Genomic DNA, 22,647 nt, shown 5'->3' with positions numbered 1-22,647 from the left:
TTGTGCCCCAAGTGGCCACAGGCAAAACTCAGGAAGGAGTTAGCCCTGCAGGTTCAATAAAGAATGAAAACGCACAACTTTGTTGCTAGCAAAAATTCTCAATGCCACTTTAATTGTCAGAATGTGCCATGGTAAAATAAGAAAAAAAAACCAACAAAATTCAATTCCAGGAAAGAAAATTTCAGGGGCAAAATCCTGTGTAGCTTTCAGGATTTTCACCAAACAAAACTTCACTTGCTCTTCCTAAAGAGTTCCTGTTATTCTCAAGAGTCCTTTGTACCAGCCTGCCTAAAGCAAGTTTTAGGTAAGCCAAAAGTTTTAGGAAAGCCAAAAGTTTTAGGTAAGCCAAAAGTATAGAAGCCTCCAGCTGCTAGCAAGTATAGCTGGGGACAGGGAGTTTGCCACAAGTCTGCCTTCAAAGCTACTTAAATTGCTTTCAGAATTCCCTCCCGGGATAACAGCAAACTTCTTCCCATAATTATGGGCAAACCTCAGCTTTTTACTGGCTTGGGCTCACTACAGAAAAGCCAGAAAAAAAAAGCACACCACAATTTCTCTTCTAGGCACTAAATAGTGTCCAACCCCCGCAAAAAGTTTAAAAAAACAACAAAAAACAGCTAGGGTTTTAAATGCCGGGTACTTATTCAGGTACCAAAGTTCAAACAGTTCAGTCAGCAATTGTAAAGCACAAAATATTCCTCAAAAGAAAACAGCACATTTGCAGTCAAAAAAGAAACACAGTCATTTCAAAAAGACAATGTCCCAAACTCAGAAAGCTTCAAAAACAAAACTCACAGCTCTTGTATTTAGGAATGCCTGGTAGCCAAGCCTATGCCCATCATTTCTGGCTCCTGAAACAGTTCCTGTGGAATCAGCATTTCCTGGAACTCCATTTGCTCCTCTTGGGCTGGAGCTGCAAATTCAATAGAGGAACCTGCCTCCTCTACTGCCATAGGGTCTGGCAGATTACCCTGGCTTAGGCTGGGAAGCTGCTCCTTGGTGAGAGGCTTGTTCCTTTCCTTATCCTCTCCAACAGCCTAGTCAAATCTGCAGGCTTTTCAGGAGTGCAACCACCCCCTAACCTGCTTGCTCTAACCTGTGGCTCTCTTGGGCTGTTAGGGAGAATTACCGGAACCACGGCAGGCACAGAGCCTGACTGGTCACAAATGAGAACATGATGGGAGACTACATCTGGGGACTGATTCATGAAAGTGACTTACAATATGATCACAAATCTCAAAACGCTACTCACTTCTAAATCTTTTGTGGTCATTTTATAACTTCAATATAAATACTTTTTTGTTTCAGAAATTTAGGGCTCCTTTTACTAAGCTGCGACAGTGGTTTTAGTGCACGCTTAGCGCACGCTAAATTGCCACGCGCGCTAGACGTTAATGCCAGCATTGAGCTGGCGTTAGTTCTAGCCAAGTAGTGTGGGTTTAGCACGCACGGCAATTCTGCGCGCGCTAAAAACTCTATCGCAGCTTAGTAAAAGGAGCCCTTAATCTTAGATGTAAATAATGGGATAACGTTTTTTTGATGTCTTCTTTGCCAATACCGTTTTATTCTATATACAATATAAGCAACGCAGGCAAACACCTACAAATGTGAACTTTAATTATTGTAGTATGAATTTTTCAGACATGCTAGCATCAACACTCATATTATATGCAAGATTTAATTCACTCACCTGTATTCTCATGGGTTTAGTCCAAATTTCTTCAAAACACACTGAACTATCACAATGTTTACACAGAAGCATGTTTTCAAGTAAACAAACATTTACTGAAGAACATTGGGAAATAAAATAGACCATTATAGCCTAAGGCCCTCTTTTACTAAGGTATGCAAATCGGTTAGCGCACCTTAGTAAAAGAGGGGGTTAGTTTCTTTAGCACACTTGCTAGATCCATAACTTCTGACTGGGCATTCCCCAAGTTTTGCTCCCCACTGTACATCCTAGATCAATTAATTTAGCTTCTTAATATGTAATCCACATGATCTCATTGTTGGCAATAGTGGAATATAACTGTAACTGTAAAATTTGGTGTTTTAAATAGGTAAATTGCAAAATTTGACTATCCTGGTCACAAAAGCAAAGTTGTATGGAAATAACACATTTTCTATGCCTTTTAGGAATTGTACCTAACTGCCCATGAACAAATATCATGTCACATCGTGTTTTTAACCATGGCTTTTTATTATAATGCAATACTCATAAAGTAAAATATATAAATTAAATAAATAAATATATACACCTCCACTCTAAACAAGTGCTATGGTATGTGAAAAAGTGTTCAGTGTCCTTATTTCCCACATTCAAGTTGCTTGGGAGATAAGATTGGGACCATCATATCATTTCCATTAGCTGCTTTTATATACATTCCTTAAGTATGTTGACTGTACACCCAGGAAAAATAGATTACTGTACTTATCTTTTTTGAAGCGGCTTGGCGGAAATCTGATATTTGTGCTCAAGTGCTCATGCGTGTCTTTACACCAACTATGTTGCTCTCTAACTCAGACCTGAGTTTCACCAATAAGGCTTCCTCAGGAGGAGTATTCACTAAAAAATAAAGTTTAAAAACATTTGTATTTTTAATTTTAAAATCACCCAACACTATGTTAATCACATACATCTACTCATACATACTAACTCAAACATGAGTGTTCTATTAGTACATGACTAATAGAACGACATTGTACTTCTATAATATATTGAGTTGGTTAAACATCATGTTATTAATCTAATCAAACCTTAAATTTATATACCACATCCTCTCCATAATTATAGAGCTCGGCACGGTTTACAAGAGCTTAATATAAGGAAGAAACAACTTAGTGAGGTTGGAGGGTGAGTAGGAAGGAAGAGAGCATTACATTTTTGTGAATAGTCTAGTTTTCAGATGCTTTCGGAAAAGTTGGAAGGAGCCCAGATTCCAAAGTGTGGCAGTAAGGTTATTCCAAAGCTCAGTGATTCTGAAGAAGAGAGATTTCCCTAATTTTCCCGCAAAGAGGATACCTTTTAGCGAGGGAAAGGATAGTTTAAATTTTGGGGAGGATCTGGTGGTATCAGGACTCAAGGAATTCCAAGAGAGTGGTATTAGGGGAAAGAGGATGCCGTGTAGGATCTTAAAAGCTAGGCAGGCACATTTAAAATGAACCCTGGAAATTACTGGAAACCAGTGAAGCTTGGACAGAAGTAGGGAAACATGATCAAATTTGCTTTTTGCAAAGATCAGCTTGGCTGCAGTGTTCTGAATTCGCTGAAGTCTTATTAACCTTAGATATTTATTTGGTCTATTATTGGTCTAAACTTAACACAGCCAGTGTATCGGCAACTTGTGTCTTTCTCAAGAGTCTGCTATTTGTCTTTTGGGACCAACGATGAGCAAATAATATATCCGTCATACATCTCAACTTTCTCTCTCTCACAGTATTCACTGTTATTACTTATACTCCCTGGTTGTCAACATCTCTTACTCATGACTCCTGTGTTTGGATTTTCATTCACGTCGTAAAGTTTATCAGGTTTGCCCCTGGTGATCCTACACAATGTTATTATTCAATATTCGTGATTTATGCTCATTCAATCACAGCTGAACGTGTCTGCTAGATCTCTCAAATCACGTGGGCATCTACTACTATTACATGATGTGCAACATTTTGATGTATATATTTTTCCTGCTGTTGGATGCACACATAAAGGACCTGCAATTGTCATAGAACACAACTATCATGAGAATAACATTCTTCTTGAATTTCAATTGAATCATATCTATGGGTAACCAGAAATTCTCCTAATGTTTGACCCTTTCTATAAATTTTGAAGAACAGCAATGGATTTTTTTTACCTTAACAGTTATCACCTTGAATTGGGGTGGATTTCGTTGATTCAATCTAGATTTGAGTAGGATAGTGCTGCAATTGACTGTAATGAGTTCAGCTGACAGGTTACATATATGAATAGGTGAGGAATGCTGCTGCTGCCTTCTTTGCATACGTTTTGAACATGAGAGATGATGGTGATAGCTGATAAAGATGAATTTTTGTATGCAAGGGGTTAAAATGAGATTTGTTAAACTTTTCTGACATTTGGTGTTCATATCTTTAAAAAAATTGTTTTTTATTAATTTTCAAAACTAATACAAAATGCCATAAATTATATATACATTAATAACATAATAAGCACTTAAATTCCATCAATAACAATGAAGATAATAAATATCCCTGCCCTCCTATCCAACAAATTGATCAAGAATTGAACCAGAAATATATCCCACCCCCAAACCATCCTGGACATGTATAAAAATAAACAAAAGATTTGAAAACCAAGAAACTATGTTGAATTAACAAAGGATGTCACTGGTGTTGATATCTTTGTGCAGGGGAATTCCTTGATAAAGCACTATGTAAAACATAGATTCTATGTTGGAAATACCTCCCCTAGTTGTCTGATCTATTGAAGATCTAATTGATGAGTATTATTAAGATAATCTATTTGCATAAGTTTATTCGTAAAATGACAACTAGAAAATGTGGAACCTTTTCAAATAATTGCTTTTATTAATGACTGCTGATGAAAGTGGTGCATTGGAGTGGCATACCTAGCATATGTGACACCCAGGGCCCATCATTTTTTGGAACCCCCCCATCTGTACGAAAAACATGATTTTTAGTAACAATCCACACGTCACACATGAGTACCTAGGAAAAGGCAGCATCTTACATATGCAGTGAGCAGTACAACATCAATACACCCATTGTAAAACTAAACAAGCTAGTCTAGTACAGATCAATCCTGCAGTCAATCCTAACAAAAACCCATGTCTTTCGAACACTCAGAACACAGAAAACACCTTTGCCTAGTATGGAATATATCATCACAAACTAACCCCTCCCCCTTTTACAAAACTGTAGTGTGGATTTTAGCCATGATGGTAACAGCTCTGACGCTCATAGAATTATGAGCATCAGAGCTGCTATCACCACGGCTGGCGCTAAAAAAACGCTCCACAGTTTTGTAAAAGGGGGGATAAAATAGAAATACATAGACAAAGGTTAAATTGAACCAGCAAGAAGCTGGACTCTGCATACAATGCAATACCACAGAAACAGTGACACATGACTCCTAAAGCAATAAATAAATAGAAATTTTTTTTCTACCTTTGTCTTCTCTGGTTTCTGCTTTCCTCATCTTCTTGTTACTCTCTTCCTTCCATCCACTGTTTGCCATCTCTCTGCCCCTATATGGCATCTTCTGTCCTTCGATGTCCCTTCCAGAAACTGTATGCCTCCCCCTTCCATCTCTCCTTTCACCCCCATTGGTCTGGCATCTCTCTCCTCTCCTTCACTCTCCCATACCTCTCTCCTGAAATCCCTTTATTCCCTCATTTTCCTTTTCAATTTATTTTCTGCATCCATCTAGATTACGTTCTTACTACCCTCTCATCAATTTCCTTTTTTACTGTCTACCTACAGCTCGCCACCTCTTTCCCTCAGCCCCTCCAGTATTTCCCTAACTTAATCCTTTCCCCCATCATGTGCCCTCCTTTTATTTATCCCCTCCTTCTATCATCTGCCCTCTTCTCTATCCCCACTTCCATCATCTGCCCCTTCTCTCTCTTTCCACCCTCCTTCCATCATCTGCCCTCTTCTCTCTCCCTACTTCCATCATCTGCCCCTTCTCTCTCTTTCCCCCCATTTCCACCAGCATCTGCCCCCTTTCGCTCCCTAAACCCAATTACATGCAGTATCGTTCCCCCTTATGTTTCTTTCCCTGCAATTCCTTCAGCATCTGCCTCTTTCTCTCCCTCCACCATGCATCCATACTACCCTGACCCCTTTTCTCACCCTTCACCATGATTCCATACCACCCTGACCTCCTTTGTCACCCTTCACCATGATTCCATACCACCTTGACCCCCCTTTGTCACCCTTCAACATTATTCCATACCACTCTGCCCCCCCCTTTGTCACCCTTCAGCATGATTCCCTACCACCCTGACCCCCCTTTGTCACCCTTCAGCATGATTCCCTACCACCCTGACCCCCCTTTGTCACCCTTCAGCATGATTCCATATCACTCTGACCTCCTTTCTTTCTGCATCCCAAAGGTCCCGCGATGACTGCTTCTACTCAAATGGAAGCGGTAAGTGACATTGGAGAGGGCTGGGCTGGCAGACGCAGTTAGTTGCGGCAAGATCTCGCGATGACTGCGGCTGCCGGTCCCCGCCCCCCCTGACGTCACTTACTTCTTCCCAGTCATCGTGGGACCTTCTTCACTTCAGCGTGGCTGCCGACTCTGCTCTAAGTACGGCAGCCGCGCTGAAGTGCCGCTTGAAGCAGCGCGGGAAGTTCCAGATCCGGCCGGCTGTGCACCCCCTTGGAGCGTGCACTCGTGGCGGACCTCCCCCCCCTGCCCCCCCCTTTGGTATGCCACTGGTGCATTGAATCGGCACAGCAAAAGTTTGTGGCTGAGCAGCAGCACAGCTGAGGTTTTATCAAAGGTTTAGCGCTCAGAGTGATTGGTTTGTTATATATTTATTATATTCTGACTATTTAAATTTTGTTTGACTGAACTGTTGGTATCGACAGCTAAATGTCAGGCATGTCTACGCTGGGTTAAGCTAGTATTCTATAATAAAACTGAAGCACCTAAGTTCCATTATAGAACAGGCCCCTGCCACCCACTCTTGGATGGAGCTCAGTTATGGAATTACCCCCTTAGTGACAATAATTGATTCCTTTTCTGTTGGGAAAGGGGGTGGGGGGCTTGGGGGGATGGGGGGGTAAAGATCTGTTGGGGGTGTTTGGGTCTCTTTGTTCCCAGAGAGGACATCAGAGTCCAGTCCTCTTGGGGAGGGGGGGGGAGGTGTCCCTCTTTTGCCTGTTGTTGGAAAAGTTACAATCCTTATCTGTGTTCTGTGGTTGTAATAATTATACATATAAGCTCTGAAATACCCTCTTTCATGTTTAAGTGACAATACTCATAAGTGGAATTTGCTGAGCTGACTTTGATGATGTTTTTGACCTTGACAGATGTAAAATGGCTGCTTCTGCCACACAGAATTGGTACATACACATTTATATCTGCATGTATTTTAGAAATGGTTTTATATTGTTAGATCCTTATCTTAAAATATGACTGGAATTACAGACTTTCTGTCCTGAATGTCTGTCTAAAATGCGGCTGCATGTAATGTTGGTTTGGAGATAGTGTTACTTAGGTAATTCAGGTCTTTCCTAAGTATAAGAACCTTTTATCTCTTATGCATAACTAAAGTGACCATATGTCCCATTTTGAACGAGACTGTCCCATTTTTAGATCCCCTGTCCTGTTGTCCCCAGGCACAGCTTCAGGATGCCGAAATGTCCCGTTTTCAGGGACAGCGTCCTGAAGCTGTCCATGGGGACAATGGGACAGGCGATCGCTTCCCCTCCCTCCAGCGCCAAAGCCGAAGCCTGTCCCACCCAGGACCGGCCCCTGCTGCTGCTGCTGGCTACCACCACTTCAAACCCCGCCGCCGTTGCCTACCGCCGCCAGCCACAACTAAAGAGAAGGAAGGTCCAGATGACGGCCCACAAACCTTCTTCACGACATCAATTCTGATGTCGGAGAGGAAGTTCCAGGCCAGCCAATCGCTGCCTGGCTGGCCTGGCACTTCCTCTCCAAGATCAGAATTGACTTTAGGAAGAAGGTTTGTGGGCCGTCGACTAGACCTTACTTCTCTTTAGTTGCGGCGGGCTGCAGTCAGCAGTGATGCCGGACTGGGGGGGGTGTTTGAAGAGGTGGTAGGCAGCAGCAATGGGGGCCTGTCGGGGGGGGGGCGGGGCAGGCTTCGGTGCTGGAGGTAGGGAAGCAGGCAGGCTGGCTGGTTTAGTGTAGCAGGGAAGGCGGGAGGAAGGCTGGTAGCTTTGGGATAGGGGGTGGAACAAAGGCTGGAAGGCAGTGAGGAGGATATAGGAAGGAGCACTGGGGGCACTAAGGACGAGGAGGCACTGGGGCATTAAGGACATAGGAAGGGGCACAGGGGACACTAAGGGCATGGGAAGGAGACACTGGGGCACTAAGATCTTAGGAAGGGGCACTAAAGACATGGGAAGGAGGCATTGGGGGCACTAAGGACATAGGAAGGAGGCACCGGGGGCACTAAGGACATAGGAAGGAAGGAGGGAGGGAATAGAAAGGGACAATTGTTGGACCTGAGTGCAGAAAGAAAGAAATGAAAGAAAGGATGCACAGTCAGAAGGAAGTGCAACCAGAGACTCATGAAATCACCAGACAGCAAAGTTGGAAAAATGATTTTATTTTCAATTTAGTGATCAAAATGTGTCAGTTTTGAGAATTTATATATGCAGTCTATATTTTGCACTATATTTGTCTATTTTTCTATAGTTACTGAGGTGACATTGCATATTTTAAAGTCATCTGCCTTGACATCTTTGAAATCCCTCCATATATAAATGATAATTAACATTCTCTGCGTATAGTGTGCTTTGTGTTTTTTTTTTTTTAAATTATGGTTACCATTATGAATTAATAAGATATTACATGTACATGAAATGAATGGAAGAAATTGGGGGCAGGGCTAAGGTTGGATTGGGGCAGGGCTAAAGCGGGATTGGGGGCGGGACTGACAATAGATGTCCCATTTTAATGACAAAAATAAATGGTCACGTTATGCATAACTCAGTATGGTGTTCCACAGGGCTTTACTATATCATCTATTATTTTCAACATCTTTTTGATCACACTGGCTACTCCACTCTTCTTTGCCCTGGGGAATGCTCTATGAGTTAATCAATTAGACTATCATCTTAGATCAAACATCTTTGTTTCATAAAAGGGTAGCTATATATATTACCGCGACCAAAAATTTAATCCCATATATCCCCTTTTGAAAGAGGTATATTGAGTCCCAGGGATTGAAAGGATTCTTTTTAAAAAAATCCCCACTATATCATATATATATATTTTTTTTACTCCTAAGTAGTTTGTTAGTATTCAATGCCTGACCATGATTCTTTCATATCTCTCAAAGGGTCATTATTCATTTTTGAAGCCAATAAACATTGCACATTTAGAGATCTGGAGTGGTAGCTGCAGCCCTCTGGAATTATTTGGGCTAAATCAGGGGTAGGGAACTCCAGTCCTCGAGAGCCGTATTCCAGTCAGATTTGCAGGATTTCCCCAATGAATATGCATCAGATCTATTTGCATGCACTGCTTTCAATGCATATTCATTGGGGAAATCCTGAAAACCCCACTGGAATACGACTCTCGAGGACCGGAGTTCCTACCCCTGGGCTAGATTCACTAACCTGACTTCTGGGACTGATTCCAGTGGGCCCGATTAATTCCCAAAACAATAATATTTAATTGAGGGTGATCGGAGGAATGCCCTCCTCCAACTGCACGGATCGCTAGTGTGCGATCCCGACATATGCGCAGACCATCAGGCGTCTAAGACCCATCTGAGCCATGACTGTTTTTACTTTACTAGCTCAGCGAGCCCGTGGTTTTAACCCACTTAAACCCATGGGTTAAAACCATGGGCTTGCTGTGCGGGGAAGGGCAGGAGAGATTCGGGGGAGATCAGGGCGGTGATTTGGGGGAGAGCAGGGCAGTGATTTGGGGTGGCAGGCAGGAGAGATTCGGGGGAGAGCAGGGCTGCAATTCGGGGTGGCAGGCAGGAGAGATTTGGGGCAGAGAGATAAATGTTGTCAGTTCAGCAGAGAGCAGGGCGGCAATGGAGCTGGAGAGTTGGAAAGGACGTTTGCGACTGGTCCCCAGCAGTCGCTTCTTGGGTTGATCGGCCAGCCCAGTTGGTTTGCAAGATTTCATTAGTGAATCGGGTTCCTGCCTACTTTGCATGCCGTTCCCCTCATTTGCATGTGTGGATCAGAATCGGATCGGCAGAGAGGTAAGTGAATTGGGCTGGAGTAAAATCGGGTCGCAAACCGAAAAAAATGATAAGCAGATCTTACAACTGAGATGGCCCTCCTTGTTCCTTTAGCCATGTCAGAGGGTACTTTGGGAGTATTTTATTTTTACATAACGTAAACCACACATTTTTCTTAATATATGGTTTTCAAGACAGAGACATAAAAGACTGACAATACCGTATATACTATGTGAATGGAGAAATCTGTAGTATCACTTAATTGCAAATGAGACATTTTGTTAAATGTTCTAGGAGTAAGCATTTTGGCCCAGATTCTATATATCACACCTAAAGAATCAGTGCTAGACTACTGCAGTGATAAACCAATAAAATCCATAAAGCACCAAGAGGTTCCACAAAGGAAATGAAGCAGCAAAACAACAACAAAAGATTGTGGAACAGAAGATTGAATGTAGTTTAATATGTTTGTAGTTTAATATGCATCCAAATAACTTAAAAACAATAATCATAAAGATAATCCACAAAGGGCAACTTTTTTAAAAAAACTTTTACTAGCCCAGCGAGCCTGTGTTTCGCAGTGTGGAAAAGGGCAGGAGAGTCGGGGCAAGAGCAGGGCGGCGAGTCAGAGCCGCAGACAGGAGAGATTCGGGGCAAGAGCAGGGTGGTGAGTTAGGGCAGCAGGCAGGCAGGAGAGATTTGGGGCAGAACACGAGATTGGGGCAGGCAGGACACAGCAGGAGATCAGGGCAGGCTGGAGATAGGTGCTGAGACAGGGCAGCAGATCGGGGCACAGAAGCAGGGCAGAGGGCAGGGTGGCAGAAGGCAGGGCAGTCGGAAAGGACCTCAGCAACTCGTCTTCAGCAGTCACTTATTTTGGATCGGCCAGCCCAGTCGGTGTTACTTTTTTTATTTTAGTGAATCGCTTCCTGTCTGCATTTGAATGCCCTTCCCCCTCATTTGCATGCGCGGATCGGAGGATGATCGGGACAGAAGTTAGTGAATCGGATCAGAGGGAAATTGGGTCACAAAGGGCTCGCAAACCGATCGGTACATATGGTTTTTGCAAGGTATCTACATCAATATGGAAAAGATATGATGAGGTATGCAAAAATCATTTTGATATCACTTCATGTTTTATGAATATCTTTGTGAATTTCAGAATAGGACATTCCTCTTCTGAGCTGCAAAAGAAAAATGTAATATCTTTTAAAACTTTTCTGATACTACTTGTACAGTGACATGGTTTACCTTTGTAACTTTTATGTTCTGTTCCATACGTTGCCATGCTGTGAGATTTTGCATTATAACAATTTTAGTGCATGCAGAAATACTCTTCACCACCTTGAGTGAATCTCTTCATAAAGGTGGTTAATAAAGCCTAATAAATAAATAAAGGATGGGACTTGATATACCACTTTTTCTGTATGGTTATTATCATCTGCTATAATAAAACCCTTAGCGCACATGCACACTTCAATCTCCGTGCCTCCGTGCGTCTGTGCTTCCATGTCCGTGCATGCACAGTAAAAGGAGCCAGCGGCGGTTTCCCCATCGCCCTCCCTCTGCGACGCTGGCTCCTTCTACTGTGCATACGGAAGCATGGACACACGGAGGTGACCACCATGGCGGCAACTCCCCCCTTCCGCCCTCACTCCATCTAACAGGACCAAGGAGAGCACAAAAATAACAGGGAAGCAGGCATACCGACGCTCAGCATCCGGACTGTGGTTTGGGGTTGTTCAGGCTGGGGACAGTGGAAATGACTAGCAGAAGGCAAAAGGAATGATTTAAGGGTAGGTGGGAGAAGGGGGCTGGAGCTGAAGCGTCTCAGCGTATGAGAAAGAAAGACAGACACACAGAAAGACAGGGGGCAGGGAGAGAGACAGAAGAAAGACAGATAGACACACAGAAAGACAGGAGGCAGGGAGAGAGACAGAAAGAAAGACAGTGGGCGGAGAGAGAAAGAAAGACAGACAGACAGCAGGCAGGGAAAGAGACAGACAGAAAGAAAGACAGACAGGGAGAGAGATAGGCAGACATATATTCTAGCACCCATTAATGTAAAGGGCTTAAACAATAGTAATAATAATAATCTTTATTCTTGTATACCGCCCAACCATGAGTTCTAGGCAGTTCACATCAAAGAAGGACTGTACAATCAGTGAAATATACATATAGGCAGAGATACAACAATATTCAAGTTACAAACTTATCAAACAGATTTTTTAACTATTTAGCTCATGGAACTTCATCCAGATTGGCTATATCTAGAATGGAAAATTATGTCTCCCATGAGATTATCTCATGTATTAAGTATCAGTATACCTAGATATGCTAAAGACAACATAAAAATATTGGACACATGGAAAACAATTAAATTTATTGACCAATTAACAGATATTCCTATAATAAAATCTACTTTTCAGTCCTTATGGTTAAACTCCAAGATACAAGTGGGCGGTGCTAGGATCTCCTGGAAGAATTGGATGCAGGCAGATATTCGAACATTGGATGATGTTATTTCTAATTGAAAACTGCTTAATTTTATACAACTACAACAATCATTTGGCATTCTGAGGTCTCAACAATATAGGTGGTTGCAGTTGAAGCAGGCCATTCGGAGTGGGTTCTCTGAATGGAAATTTTTAAAAAATTATTACAGCTTGCAGATCCTTTGCTACGAGACAGATTTAGTAGGACATCAGGCTGCCCAGTGGTATAAATTAATTTCTAAATTTTTGAATAAAAAGCCAAAAAATAGTCTTACAGACATTTGGAGCATCGAGATAAAACAGTATATTTCTTTAGCTCGTTGGCCACAAATTTGGTCTTGGAGGTTGAAGTGTACAAGGTCAGCATCTATGAGACAAACTTGGTTATTTTTATTGCATAGGATTTTTTGGACCCCAGTTCATTTACAAAAGTTAGATATTTCCAGGTCTAATAGATGTTGGCATTGTCATAATGATATAGGGACTTTGGATCATCTGTTATATTATTGCCCTTTGATACTTAATTTCTGGAAATCAGTTTGGAGACAAATTAATCTTATTCTTGATTCAACAATTCCCCTAACATATGAAGCCATAATCTGTGGTATGCTTTTACTTGTCAAGCCTTCTTTGGATAAATATAAAAGTCAACTTTTTATGATAATGATGGGAATAGCTATCCAATTGATTACACATAATTGGAAGAGGTATGACAGACTAAATTACACGTTTTGGTGGACAAATATTTGTACCACGTATAAATATGAAAAAATGAATGCAGAGTGTTTGGGGTTTAGCAGTACATTTAATAGAGTGTGGAGTCCATTGACTATATTTGTAACATCATAATAATTGTAATGTATTTATTTATCTTATATATATATATATATATATATATATATATATATATATATATATTTTTTTTTTTTTTTTTTTTAGGTTGGTAGAATTCCTTACACATCCAGGGGAGGGAGGGGGAAGATATTTTGTTTATTAAAATACTTAATTATAATATTATAATTACATAATTTGTCTTATTGTAGTAATTTGGTAAGGGGGGAGAAAATGATTGTTCTAAATATAAATTGTATGTTTAATAATGTGTTTTATGAAATATTTATGTTCAGATAATTGTATTGCATTGTCAAAGTTTAAAAATCAATAAAGATTTATTTAAAAAAAAAAGATTTTTTAAATAATTTCCTAAAAGCATAATATGATTGTGCTTGTGGAATCAGAGTACTTAAGCAGGAATTCTTTTTTTCCTAACTGAAATGCAAAAGTCTTGACCAGAAATCTCTTTTAGCGACATGCTTTTAAAGATGGGTACATAAACATGTAATTATTTTGAGTATTTTTATTGGACTTATGTAACTTAAATTAGGAGGATAGGTATCCTGGAGCCAGACCAAACAGTGCTTTAAAGCAAATGCAACCAAATTTAAACAAAATTCTTGCCTCAAATGGCAACCAATGAAGCTGTTGATAAAAAGGACTCACCTGGTCACATTTTCTTAGCCCATAAATCAAATGCACTGCCATGTTTTGTATTACTCGTATTCGATATAAGATTTTCTTATAAGATGCCAAGTAAATAATATTGCAGTAATCAAGGGTTTACATATTTTAGACAGGTACTTATTTTGTACCTGAGGTAATGAAGTGTTAAATGACTTGTCCAGAGTCACAAGGAGCTGCAGTGAGAACCAAACTCACAACCTCAGGGTGCTGAGGCAGCTGCTCGAACCACTAGACTCCTCCACTATTTTGTAGTTCTTGCACACAATTCTTGCTGTCTAGTTAACTGTTGTTCTCTCACCTCGAATAATTCTTAGAAAATATGGCAATAAAAAAAACATCCAGAACATTTTTTAGTTGGTTCTGAGACTTTTATCATTCTTCCTTTCTGTATGGTTTCCATTTCTATCAAGGCATTTTTCTTCCCAACCAGGGTAGGTGGTCAGGCAATTTTCCAAAATCTACCGTATATCGATATGCTACTTTTAGTGAGTCATTTTGTCAAAATGGAGATTTTGTTCTTCAATGTGTCATCTCTTTACTGTTTTGTAAAGACTTTGGGCTCCTTTTACAAAGGTGCGCTAGGGCCTTAACGCGCGCAAGAGGGCACGTTAAATTCTCGAGCGCGCCAACCACTACCACCTCCTTTTTAGGAGGCGGTAGATTTTCGGCTACCGTGCGCTATAGTGCGCGGTAATTTTGTGTGTGCGCTAAAAATCCTAGCGCACCTTCGGAAAAGGAGCCCTTTATTTTCAAGAGTCAAGATCAAGTTATAAACTTGAAAGGATGAACGCTGATAGTTCGGGACATAGAAATATATTTAATTTGTTATGGGGTCCATTGACATCTTATGTTACATCTTTGTAATCAATTATTGATGTGAATTAATTTTTGTTTATTTAGGTACATATCCAGGGAAGGGTGGAAGGGGGGATTATTTCTGTCTCAGGTTGGTTCTAGGGTACTTACATTTGGGGGAGGGTGATTGGATGGGAAGTTATATTATTGTGTTTTATTGAATAATCATGGGGTGGGTAGGTGGGTGGAAAATGGTTGATTAAAAACATGTGAAAATCGAATGCATTATTACATGTTACATTTGTTGTATTGCATTATTGAAGTTTTAAAAATCAATAAAGAATTTTTTTAAAAAAGATCAAGATTCTGGTTGCAATGCAGTTCAGATGTTCCAAATGATGAAATGGTTTGCATTAAGGCTTAGACTAATAGGTAATCATAGAACAGGATATAGCAAACAATAACACATTTGAATTTAGCAAAATGTTCTTCTGCAGATCCAAAAGTAATTTGTTCTTTTGTGAAATGATTCAAGAACAATTATTGCAGAAAATGTCACATGTTGAAGTGAAGTATGTGCAAATGCAGTAATCTAATGTGCTATTTGGCACTGATCCAGTGTACAAGAGTATAAAAAGTCAGAACGAGTCATTCTTGTACTTGTGCCTAACTGTAATGCAAAACAAAACAAAGACGCAAGAAAATTGAAGATATATGAATAGATAGATAGATAGATAGATAGATAGATAGATAGATAGATAGATAGATAGATAGATAGATAGATAGATAGAATGGCAGAACTATTACTTCCTAATCAAGAATAACCCCCAGGTCACTTAAGGCAATTTCTCATGTTTGCCATTAGATATTTTTCAAGGCACAACACTAATCCAATAATAATTAAAATGATCTACTGTACTGTTGACATTCTAAGATCTTTAAAGCAAAGTGATTTATGCCTGCAGCACTGCTAGAGTTGACTAATTAAGCAGAATACATCTGCAAATGTCTATTCAAAGCACTTCTCTGCCTGAAAGTAAAGCCCAGAGTACAGCGAGAGTTACAAGGATTGATCAGTTTTAAATATAAGAATAAATGACAGCAGAAACACAGTAACACACAGTAAATGATGGCAGAAAAAGACCCTCAAGGTTTATCAAATCTACCCTATAAGGTGACCAGAACCTTGCCCACCACTCAAGGTAGCTTAGGTCACCCGTATTTAAATGCTGGTTTTGAAGTTACTACCATCAACCATATAAGCAGCCAAACATGATAGGGTTGATACATGATGTATTACTGACAGTATTCAAACTACCAAGCAAGGTGCCTTCCCCTCCCTAAGCTGCACAGGTTCCCCCACTCATAGTATGTGACAATAAAATGATCACTTCTTCTCACAGTAAACGGTATTTCAAAACTTCAATCATTCTATTTTTTAACTTTTTCTTAGGTCTTCAGAAGTGCCAGTATTAGCCAAGTGTTTTCAATGGCTAAAATACTGTTTGGCACTGGCCTCCTCATTAAACACGTTTTTAATTTTTAGAAAGTGCTTCTGTGGTTTGTGCTAATATTACATTACATTACATTACATTAGGGATTTCTATTCCGCCATTACCTTGCAGTTCAAGGTGGATTACAAAAGAATTATCCAAGATGTATTACAACAAGAACTTACAAAAAAAAAAAAAAAAAATGGGCATTTTCAAAAAGAGTGAGAAATGGGTAAGGTTATTTGTTTGTGGTAGTTGGCTTTAGTGAGAGGTGGAATTTGAGACTTGCGGTATTATTTCTTTTTTCAGAGTTTTCTTGAAGAGTATGGTCTTTATTTCTTTTCTAAAAGTCTTGTAATCGAGGGATGCCTTCAGTAGATTGGCAATTTGGTTGTCTAGTTTGGCTGCTTGAGTGGCCAGGAGGCCATCATATAGGTTTTTCCGTTTGACCTCCTTAATTGGGGGGTATGAGAATGGGATGTGAGTTTTCCTATGTCTGGTTGCGATGTTGTGGATGAGGCGGTTATTCAGGTAGTTTGGACTGTCTCCGTATAAAGTCTTAAATAGTAGGCAGTAGAATTTAAATTGTATTCTTGCTGGGATCGGAAGCCAGTGCGATTGGAGATATGCTTCTGTAAAGTGATCATGTTTCTTTAATGAGTAGATGAGTCTTAGTGCTGTGTTTTGGATAGTTTGTAGTTGTTTTGTTATGGTTGTAGGGCATGGGAGGTAGAGGATATTACAGTAGTCAAGTAGGCCTAGTATTAAAGACTGAACTATGAGCTGTAATTGAGTTTTCTCGAAGAATTTCCAAACTTGTCTTAAGTTTCTCATGACTAAGAATGACTTTTGTATTGTTTTATTGATTTGCGGTTGCATGGTGCAGCATCTGTCGATAGTTATTCCTAGCAGTTTTAGGGTGGTTTGTATGGGGTAGTTGATTGCGTTGATTTCAATGTTGGTTATGGTTGGTATTTTGTTGTTTTCTAGGAGGATGAATTTCGTTTTATCTGGGTTCAATTTCAGTTTGTGATCTTTCATCCAGGTTGCTATTGATTTTAGTGTTTGGTATATTGTGTTCGTCATGGAGAGTTCAGGTTGATCGAACGGTATGAGAATGGTAATGTCATCGGCATAGCTGTAGGAGGTTATGCCTTGTTTGTCCAGGTGAGAGCTGAGGGAGGCTGTATAGAGATTGAAGAGAGTCGGGGATAGAGCGGATCCTTGGGGAACTCCGCAGGGGTTTGACCAAGGTTCAGATTTTTGTTTGTCTGATTTTATTCTATAGGTTCTTGATTTAAGGAATCCTTCAAACCATGTGTATGCTTTATCTGTGATATCTATTGTATCCAGGATTTGTAGTAGAATGTTATGGTCCACCAAGTCGAATGCAGCGGTAAGGTCTAGTTGTATGAGCATATTTTTTTTTCCTGTGCTGAGATGTTGTCTGGCTGTGTCCAAGAGAGATCCTAGTAGTGTTTCCGTGCTGAAGTTGTTTCTGAAGCCGGATTGTGTGGGATGGAGTATGTTATGGTTTTCTAGGTAATTGGAGAGGAATTTGGCAACTAGTCCTTCTATTATTTTGACGTAGAGTGGAATAGAGGCAATGGGTCTATAGTTGGCTGTTTGGTCTATCGGTCCTTTGGGGTCTTTGAGGATCGGGGTGATGATAATTTCGCTGAGGTTGGTAGGTTAATGGCCGTTTATTAGCGAGATTTGTATCCAGTTTAGAAGAAGAGCGCAGAATTTTGTGCTGGATGTTTTTAGGAGATATGGTGGACAGTTGTTGAGGTCACAGGATGCATGGCTGTATTTTTTGTAGTATTTGTTGAATTCGGGCCATTGTATGTTGGGGAATTGAGACCATATTCTATCTGCTGCAGTAGAATCTCTATCTATGGGGAGAATTGTGAATTCGTTAGAATGGGTAGAGGTGTCATTGAGGGTAGCTCTTGCATTGGTAATTCTATTTTGGAAGTGTTCTGCTAATAGAGTGGCTGATGGGGGGGGGTAGTATTGTTAGTGGTCAGGTAGGGTTTGGTGTCGGTTAGGGTTTTTAGAATTTGGAATAGTTTTTTGGTGTCTTGGGTTTCAGTGCCTATTAGGTTGGTGTAGTGTGCTTTTCTGTTGTCCTTTAATTGTGATTTGTATTGTTTGTTGATTTTTTTCCAGGCGGATTTTGGATGATCCGAGTTCGATTTTCTCCATTTTCTCTCTAGTCGTCTACATTGTCTTTTGAGTTGTAGCAGTTCAGAGTCGAACCATTTATCTGATCTCCTGCTGGGTCTGGATTTGGTTTGCAGTGGGGCTAAATCATCAAGGGTGTTGGAGCAAAGTCTTTCCCAATGTAAGATGAAGTCCTCGGGGTTGTTTTCTAGAATAGTTTCATCTATTTTAGACCAGAATATGGAGGGTTCGATGCGTTTGCGTGAGGTGTATGTTACTTTATTGAGTTTTGGTATAGTTTTTTTGTTGTTTTTGGTCCAGTTGATGTTGAAAGTGTAGGTGTGGTGGTCTGACCAGATGGATCTGGACCATGTTCCGTTAATATCTTAAATAAAAAATAAAAAGTCTTTCAACTTATCTTTTTTGTTGTTAAATTTTCCTTTGTCACTGATATCGTGAAGGGATCTGTCATTCCGATATGTTTCACCCAAAGTTTCACCCAAAGTTTCAAGAAAAAGTTACCTACAATAAAAAGTTCAATTTATTGAAAATTCAGCTCAGTAAAAAACATCAGCTCAGTAAAAAACATTTGTGCAGTTATAGTCATTTCATAGGGTTAGTTACTCAACCATATATCACTTAGTAGTTAAATAATTACCCCTTCTGTTTTAACTCCACACCATCCTGATCAATGATAGCTTTATGACGAAGATGGCCACAGCGTTTTTTGATCCACTTTTTAAACCTCCCACTCCACTAGTAGCGAATCAGGAATCAAATAAGAGACATCCATTCTATTTCCTGGTTTAAATCCCACGGGTCCTCCGTATTTAACTTAAAAATCCAGCTTTGTTCACAAAAATTTAGTTTACGCTCATAGTCACCTCCCTCCCACCCTTCTTTTACATGATCTATCACTCGCCATTGAATATCTTGTACCCATGATTTTTCTGCTGCCAATGATGAACAAGCGGCGCTTCCATAATATTATTCACAATTCGGGATTTATGTTCATTCAGCCTAATATGGACTGGTTGCTTTGTTCTTCACAGACATATGATACTATATATCACATTATAAGATTTACATGTTGTCCTAGTCTTTGAACAAATTATAATGTCACGATCTGGGGGTTGCCATTCGTCACCTTCAATTGTGTTGTCACATCACTGGCAGTTACCACATTTCACATGTTTTTTATCTATATCCTGCTCTTGTTCTTCATCACCTCCATCATATCTATATCTTGCTAGTTGTTCACCAAGATTACTACTTCTACTATATGCAATAGTGGGAAATTCTACAAACAGACCAGGAATAATTTGTAACACATGCCAATGCTTTTTCATACTGGTCACCAGATTGTTGGACTTATCATAGAATGGTATCACACAGACCAGTCTGTTGTCACCTTGAGAAGATTGTTCTATTTGAGACTAGGAAATCAATCCGTAAAGCCTTCTTGAGGGCAAAATATGCTAATCGGGACCTACTGTTAGCAGTCGTGAAAAGTCAAACATCTTTCCATCTGATAACACATCATCCAGTGTGCATATGCCTGCCTGCAGCCAGTGCTTCCAGAGGATCTTAAACTCACCAATTTGAATCTTGGAGTTCAACTATAAGGACTGACACGTGGATTGATGAATCGGAATAGGCATTAGGTTATTAATAAATTTTAATGTTTGCCATGTGGAGAATAAAATTCTATTGTCCTTATAAATCCTAGGTAACTTGTTACTTAAAATATGACACAATCACAATGGGGACAGGAGTTGCCATTCTAATATTAACCAATCTGGAAGATGTTCCATGAGCTCAGGAAGGATCCAATACATACAGACATATAGTGGCTAAGAAGACAGACAGCAAAAAAAGACAGACAGCGGCCAAGGAGACAGCAATAAAAGACAGACAGACATACAGTGGCCAAGGAGACAGTCAGCAAAAAAAGACAGACAGCAGCCAAGGAGACAGTCAGCAAAAAAAGACATACAATGGCCAAGGAGACAGTCAGCAATAAAAGACAGACAGACATACAGTGGCCAAGGAGACAGACAGCAAAAAAAGACAGACAGACAGACAGCAGCCAAGGAGACAGTCAGCAAAAAAAGACATACAGCGGCCAAAAAAAACAGACAGCGGACAAAGAGAGAGACACACAGAAAAAAAGACAGACATACAGTGGCCAAGGAGACAGTCAGCAAAAAAAGACATACAGTGGCCAAGGAGACAGACAGCAAAAAAATACAGACAGACATACAATGGCCAAGGAGACAGTCAGCAATAAAAGACAGATAGACATACAGTGGTCAAGGATACAGACAGCAAAAAAAGGCAGACATACACTGGCCAAGGAGACAGACCGAAATAAAGAAAGACAGACAGACATATAGCGGCCAAGGAGACAGACAACATGGTAAGTTTTCAATAAATTTGTTTAACTATTAAGTCTGCACATCTATTCTAGCACCCGTTAATCTAACGGGCTTAAACACTAGTTATAATATATTATTTGTATTCTGCTGTCATTTATCATATTTCAGTTATGCTAACATTCTATTATACTGTAATGATATCTAGCTGATTTGCACGTGCAACTCAATTGTTTAGCAATACTAATTGGCAATAATTAGAAGTTACATACACAACTTTGTAAGTGCATTCTACTACTACTACTACTATTAATTATTTCTATAGCACTACCAGATGCACACAGCGCTGCACAGAGTCACAAAGAGTAAGAAAACAGTCCCTGCCCTAAAGAGCTTACAATCTAAACAGGCAAGACAGACAAACAGGATGTCACGGATACAGTTGAGGAGAACGGTTAATCAGCGGGCTGGGTTGGAGAGCAGAGGAGTAGGGTTAAGGATTGAAAGTTATATCAAAAAGGTGGGTATTCAGTCTGCTTTTACACAAGGGAAGGGGCTTGACAAACTCGGGTAATTTATTCCAGGCATAGAGGGCAGCTAGATGAAAGGAACAAAGTCTGGAATTGGCAGTGGAGGAGAAGGGTAACGCTAAGAGTGACTTATCTGAGGAACTTCTAGTATGTGAATCACTTAGGGGGGGCAAAGCCAGAGGAGGAGCATGGGCAGATTGTGGGAGTTTCTAAAAGTTTAACTGCACTGATATAGAATATGCCCAATCCATGCACAATTTAGACACTGGCATTTAGGCCTGGCTTTCCTTGGCCTACATGAGTGCACCTAAATGTGATGCCATGTACTGCCACAAAGTGCAATTCGCTATATATTTGAAGCCTTTTATTGAATCACGCTAAGCGCTATGCTGAGTAGCACAATATTTGGTTGCCATATATAGAATATGGCCCTAAGTGCATCTGTGCCAAGTGCAACTAGGGGACTGCATACTAATGAACATTTACCACATTACAAGACGCAGCATTAATTTGCATTTTCTGCATTTTCATTTCTTGCACTAAAGTGTAGTAACTGTGAAATGTAATGCACTTTAGTAAAAGAAGGCCTAAATTGCACTAAACTACAGTATATAACATTTAAATAAACGGTGGAAGGGTGTGGGAGATTTGTGTGGGTTTTTTGGGTGGTTTCTGGGGCTAGTATTAAAGTCAGATGATGAATAGATTTGCCAACCCAAGCCCACCCATTTATTTTCTTTGTTGTCTATTCTGAAGTATTGGGGGGGGGAGTTGTTACGTGAGTGGATGCAATGGGGTGGATTTTTTGGGTGTGCGAAGTTGGGGGAGTTGCAGTAATGTAGATGCGCTAACTGATTAACACATAAACACTCAATCTCTGGCCCCAAACACACCTCTCCCCCCCAAAAGAATAAAAATATTTTTTTAGGGCATGGGTATTAAATTACTCCCCCCCCTTTTTTTACAAAAGCATCGCACATTTTTTAGCGCCAACCACAGTGGTAATAGCTTTGACGCGCATAGGAAGTCTATGAGCACTGGAGCTGTTTCTAACACGGCTGGGGCTAAAAACCATGCTACGTTTTTGTAAAAGAGGGGGGGGGGCAAGTCTGAGAAATAAATATGTGCCTTTTAAAAATATGGCTATGGTTTCTGCGACATAATTTCTAATTCAAAAACTTGCAAATATTATGATGCTGGCAATGTGTAAAAGAAAAAAAAAAAAACAATAAACAAAACATTTCTGACTGCTAGGTTGATAATATTAAAAGAGATAGTCTGTGAATAATGAAGAAAATAATAATAATGTCCAGACTATTATTGGTGAGTCCTAGTCATAAAGTCCAGGCTATACTCATAATAGGATA

This window comes from Geotrypetes seraphini, chromosome 2, assembly GCF_902459505.1.
Source record: "Geotrypetes seraphini chromosome 2, aGeoSer1.1, whole genome shotgun sequence".
Lineage (NCBI taxonomy): Eukaryota > Metazoa > Chordata > Amphibia > Gymnophiona > Dermophiidae > Geotrypetes > Geotrypetes seraphini.
The sequence above is the reverse complement of the archived record's forward strand: the minus strand, read 5'-3'. Positions refer to the sequence as shown.